Source organism: Mobula hypostoma, chromosome 2, assembly GCF_963921235.1.
Source record: "Mobula hypostoma chromosome 2, sMobHyp1.1, whole genome shotgun sequence".
NCBI lineage: Eukaryota > Metazoa > Chordata > Chondrichthyes > Myliobatiformes > Myliobatidae > Mobula > Mobula hypostoma.
In genome coordinates this window covers 120477665-120483664 of record NC_086098.1, presented here as the reverse complement: position 1 = coordinate 120483664, position 6000 = coordinate 120477665, and positions in this window count along the sequence as shown.

Below are 6000 nucleotides of genomic sequence, written 5' to 3'. Positions count from 1 at the left end.
CTGTGGGAGAAACTGGAACACCAGGAGGACTAAAGCAGTTATTAGTAGAACTAGAATTATTAATTCAGTTTAAAAGTGGAAGATTTTCCAGCTGTATGTTTGTCTCTGAAGATTCCAAGGTCCATTGAGATCATATGAGAGCAGGTTGGTGACTAGTCAGCAATCCATGATTGTGAATTCCAAGCTGCGGGAATTGCGTAAATTGGGAATCTATAGTTCTACTTCCTGGTAGCCAAACATTTTAATTCAGGTTCCCATTTCAGTTCTGACTTGTGGGTCCATGGCCAACTCTTGTGCCACAACAAGGCCACCCTTAGGTGAGGAGGAGTAACACTTTATATTCCGTCTGGGTAACCTCCAACCTGATGGCATGAATATCGATTTGTCCTTCTGGTTTGAAAAAATATCCCTCCCCTTCCCCTCTTCTATTCCGCACTCTGGCCTTTAACCTCTTCGCCTGCCTATCATGTCCACTTGGTGCCTCTCCTTTCTTTTCTCCTATGGTCCACACTCCTCTCCTATCGGGATTCCTTCCTCTCCTGCCCTTTACCTTTCCCACTTCACCCATCACCTTGTAGCTATCCTCCTTTTCCTCCCCCCCTCCCCCCCCACTTTTTTATTTTGGTGTCTTCCCCTTTCCTCAAAAAGGGTCTTATCCTGAAATGTCAACTACTTGTTCATTTCCATGGATGCTGCCTGACCTGCTGAGATCTTCCAGCACTTTTTTGTATGTTGTTATTAATTTAAGCTAGATGAATAGCTTAAAATCTTTAAAAAAATTTGTAAATTAAGTCAAACATTTTTTAAAAAACTTTGATAAAGTATATCTTAAAGGATGCAAATGTTGCAAGGACAACACTTATCGTCGATGTCCTAAACTGAATGACTTGCCACATCATCAGGCAACTAAGAGTTAGTCGTAATTGATGTATTTGGAGTCACATATAAGCTGGACCAGGTAAGGATGGAAAATTCCCCTTCTTAAGTAAATCAGCGAGCTGTTGGGGAACCAGTGGTTTCTTGGTCACCATTAATATTAGCTTTCACATTTATTTAATTACTTGAATTAAAGCTCATGTCCCTGGGTCAATAATCTAGGTCTCTGTTTATTAATTTCAGTACCTTGCACACAGTGCTACCGGACATGTAATGGGCTGGGTTGATCAGACCCAAACTATTTGAGTGTCCAGGCTATACAAACGTACAAACACAACAAATAACTTGACCCTAATTTATTATCATAAAAATAGCACAAAAACACATAAAATACTATGCAGTAAGTCACAAAGATTTCAGGGCTCATGATTCTTAGTCACCACTTGATGGTTACTGTTGTTGGGGGAGCTCTGAATTCTGGTCCACTCGTGAAACCACCTTGGGTCCTAGTTACCGATCGAAAATTGTTGGTCTCAGCAAAATCCAAAGAACCCGGGGAAGGTACCCCAATAAATATGAGCTCACAAGTATATAAAGAGAGAGAGACAGAGACAGACAAACTCTTTGATCTTTTGTTCTCATGCTATTAACTCGGCCTGATTTCTTTCATTCAAACAACTCATTCATTAACAATATTCAGTATACCTTTAGAAGTCAAATATACACTGTAATGGTCATTTGTCTGTCAGTCCACCAATGTTTTAGACTTAACATTCCTTTAGTTACAAAAGAGCATTAATATTATATATAAGCAATAAACCTGAATGCAAAAAATAATCCATCAACCTCGCTCTCTGTGACCAACAGACATTGTCTTTAACAGATATCCTTATGTTAATGGTGACTGAGACTAAGAAAAAATTCAGCTGCTATCAGCAAACGTTGGATATTATCAGCCTACATTGTTTACTTTGTACAGACACTGTTGTGAGTTCACAAAAAATTGTCATTTTGAACTGTTCAGATATTCAATGTTTTAAAAAATTTGATACATGTAAGTTTGAAACTGGAGATTGTATCAGAAAAGGACACGTAGGGAATTGGTGTGTAAGGTACAGCAGGGAAAAGTAGCCAAGTTAAAATTAAAGAGCTTATAAAGCATTTGGAGCCAAATTAATTATAGGCAGAACAAAACAGCTGAGTTCTGGTAATAGCCATGACAGGATTATAATTTAAGGATACCAAAAATAAGAATTTAAAAGGTAATTGACTTTAAATACTGATTATTCCTCCTCCTTCAGACTTGGCCAACCTGGGTACTTCCAACAGTTTTTTTTAAATGATTCACAGCGTCTGAAATATTTTGCTCTAGTTGCAGTAAAATTTCTTGTTTGAAGGGAGATGTTTATTGTTGCTTGATGAATTACTCCAGCCTCATTGGAGTTCCTCAGGACAGGGTCCAAGAAACAATCATCTTCAGCTGCTTTATTAATGACATTCCTTCTATTTGAAGCTAAGAGGGATTGCTTACTGATGATTGCACAAATTGAAATGTGACAAATTACAGGGGCAGTATTCGTTAACAGCAGCATACAACACTGTGAATCACAGAGGCCTCCTACTGAAATTATCTAAAATGTTAAAGAATGAAACCATAGTCAAAGTACTAAGAAGCCTCCTAGAAAATCACAGATTTTATGTAGAAATGAATGGAATTAAGAGTAGGTGGCGTCCACAAAAGAATGGACTACCACAGAGATCAGTCCTGGCACCTGTACTGTTTAATGTTTACACAAATGATCAACCAACCTTTCTTAACACACGCAGGTTTATCTATGCAGACGACGTATGCATAGCAACACAAGCTAACCCCTTCCAAGAAGGTGAAGTACGACTTACAGCAGTCCTTGAAGCAATGAAGCAGTATTATGAAAAATGGTCCCTGAACCCAAATCCATCAAAAACTCAAGTGTGTGCATTCCACCTGAGGAATCGAGAAGCAGCTCAGAAACTCAGGATCATCTGGTGTGGGAAGGAGCTTGAACACCATCCGACTCCAATTTACCTGGGCGTGACACTGGATAGGACGCTCTCATTTGCCACCCACATCCAAAAACTCTGAGGGAAAGTTGGCTCTCGCAGTTCTCTCTTGAAAAAAAATTAGGCACGAAATGGGGAGCTAATGCTCATACACTTAGATCAACTGCCCTAGCATTCTTCTATGCACCTGTGTGGGGCAGTTCAGGCCATGCGAAGAAAATAGACCCGTTGCTTAACGAAGCCTGCTGAATAATCATGGGCACACTGCGCCCCACACCCACTAACATCATTTACAGACTTGCAGGCATTGCTCCCCCAGAGATCTGAAGACACTACAACAAAAATTGAAAAAGGTAAACAGAACTCGGATCCACGGCACCCACTACACCATCATGTGCTGGTTTTCAACTGCCTAAAATCGAGGAAAATCTTTGCTACAGTGGAGGAACTACCGCATGGAACATTCCCCCAAACATACAGGATTGACTTCTGGCAACAAACGGAAGCCAGAACCCCACCAAACAATACGGTGCAAGACCCAACAGAAATGTTGCCAGACAGGGCACTGCTTGACAGACGGAAGTGGTGCACTCTCCACAGAGCGAGAGCGGGAGTTTGTAGGACGGGAGTCAAAATGGTGAATTGGGGTTTAAAGACCAGCGAATCCTGTGAGTGTGGTGAAAGGGTGCAGAGCATTGAACACGTTCTGCGCAACTGCCCACTCTCACCTGATTTAGCTGACACTGACCTGCTCAACATCAACCAAACAACACTAGAGTGGCTGGCTGTCTGGTGTGACAAACTATTCATGATGATTGCACAATGATCAATACAATTTACAACCCCTCAACAAATGTAATGACCCATGGCTACATGCAGCAATGGCTAGTTTGCTATATCAAAAATCCATGACCTAGATTTTATCCCGAGCTCTGCTGTTCATATGGTGTTTTGCATGTTTGCCTTGTAACCATGTGGAGTTCCTCTAATATCCTAAATACATACTGATTAGCAGATTAATGGGGTACTATATATTACATTAACATGGGTTGCAGGAGAATTGAAGAGTTGATGGACATCTTTAAGAGAACATGTTGCAAGGAAATAATTTCAGGAATGGCACTGAAGGGTTGCTGTGAGAACTCAAGCTGAATAGCCTCCCATATCGTGAAAAATGCAAATAACAATATTCATGAAAGAGTCAGGCAAAGAACATAGAAACATAGAAAACCTACAGCACAATACAGGCCCTTTGGCCCACAAAGCTGTGCCGAACATGTACTTACTTTAGAAATTACCTAGGGTTACCCATAACCCTCTATTTTACTGAGCTCCATGTACCTTTCCAAGAGTCTCCTAAAAGACCCTATTGTATCCATCTCCACCACTGTCACCAGCAGCCCATTTCACGCACTCACCATTCCCCGCATTTAAATAAAACAACTACCCCTGACATCTCCTCTGTACCTACTTCCAAGCACCTCAAAACTGTGCCCTCTCATATTAGCCATTTCAGCCCCGGGAAAAAGCCTCTGACTATCCACACAATCAATGCCTCTCATCATCTTATACACCTCTATCAGGTCACCTCTCATCCTCTGTTGCTCCAAGGAGAAAAGGCTGAGTTCACTCAACCTATTCTCATAAGGCATGCTCCCCAATCCCTGTAAATCTCTTCACCCTTTATATAGTTTTCGCATCCTTCCTGTAGTGAGGTGACTAAAACTGAGCACAGTACACTAAGTGGGGTCTAACCAGGGTCCTATATAGCTGCAACATTACCTCTCAGATCATGAACTCAATCCCACGGTTAATGAAGGCCAATACACCGTATGCCTTCTCAACCACAGTCATTCTGCGCAGCAGCTTTGAATGTCCTATGGACTTGGATCCCAAGATCCCTCTGATCCTCCATGCTGCCAAGAGTCTTACCATTAATACTATATTCTACCATCATATTTGACCTACCAAAATAAACGACCTCACACTTCCCTGGGTTGAACTCCATCTGCCACTTCTCAGCCCAGTTTTGCATCCTATCGATGTCCCTCTGTAACCTTTGACAGCCCTCCACACTAGCCACTACAGCCCCAACCTTTGTGTCATCAGCAAGTTTACTAATCCATCCATCAACTTCCTCGTCCAGGTCATTTATAAAATTCACGAAGAGTAGGGATCCCAGACCAGATTGCTGAGGCACTCCACTGGTCACTGAACTCCATGCAGACTATGACCCATCTACAATCACACTTTACCTTCTGTGGGCAAGCCAGTTCTGGATCCACAGAGCAAGGTCCTCTTGGATCCCATGCCTCCTTACTTTCTCAATAAGCCGCGCAAGGAGTACCTTATCAAATGTCTTACTGAAATCCATATACACTACATCTACTGCTCTACCTTCAATGTGTTCAGTCACATCCTCAAAAAATTCAATCAGGCTCGTATTGCACAACCTACCTTTGACAAAGCCATGCTGATTATTCCTAATCATATTATGCCTCTCCAAATGTTCATAAATTCTGCCCCAGGATCTTTTCCATCAACTTAACCACTGAAGTAAGATTCACTGGTCTATAATTTCCTGGGCTATCTCTACTCCCTTTCTTGAATAAGGGAACAACATCTGCAACCTTCCAATCCTCTGGAACCTCTCCCGTCTCCACTGATGATGCAAAGATATCATTGCCAGAGGCTCAGCAATCTCCTCCCTCGCCTCCTACAGAAGCCTAGGGTATATTTTTCCCGGTCCCGGTGACTTATCCAACTTGATGCTTTCCAAAAGCTCCAGCACATCCTCTTTCTTAATGTCTATATGCTCAAGCTTTTCAGTCCACATTTCCAACATTCATCATCTCCAACAAGTCTAACTACCCACTAAGATATTCAATACATTATCATCTCTGATGACACTATCATGAAGGTTCTGCTGCTCACTATTCACTAGTAACTGGTCCACTCCCATAAATACTTTGGGTCCAGGAGCAGGTCAGAGACTTGGTATCCTGCAATGACTGACTGATCTTGGGACACCCCAAAATTTTTATATCAAATTCATATATATAGCCTTTTTCCTCGGTGGGGGGG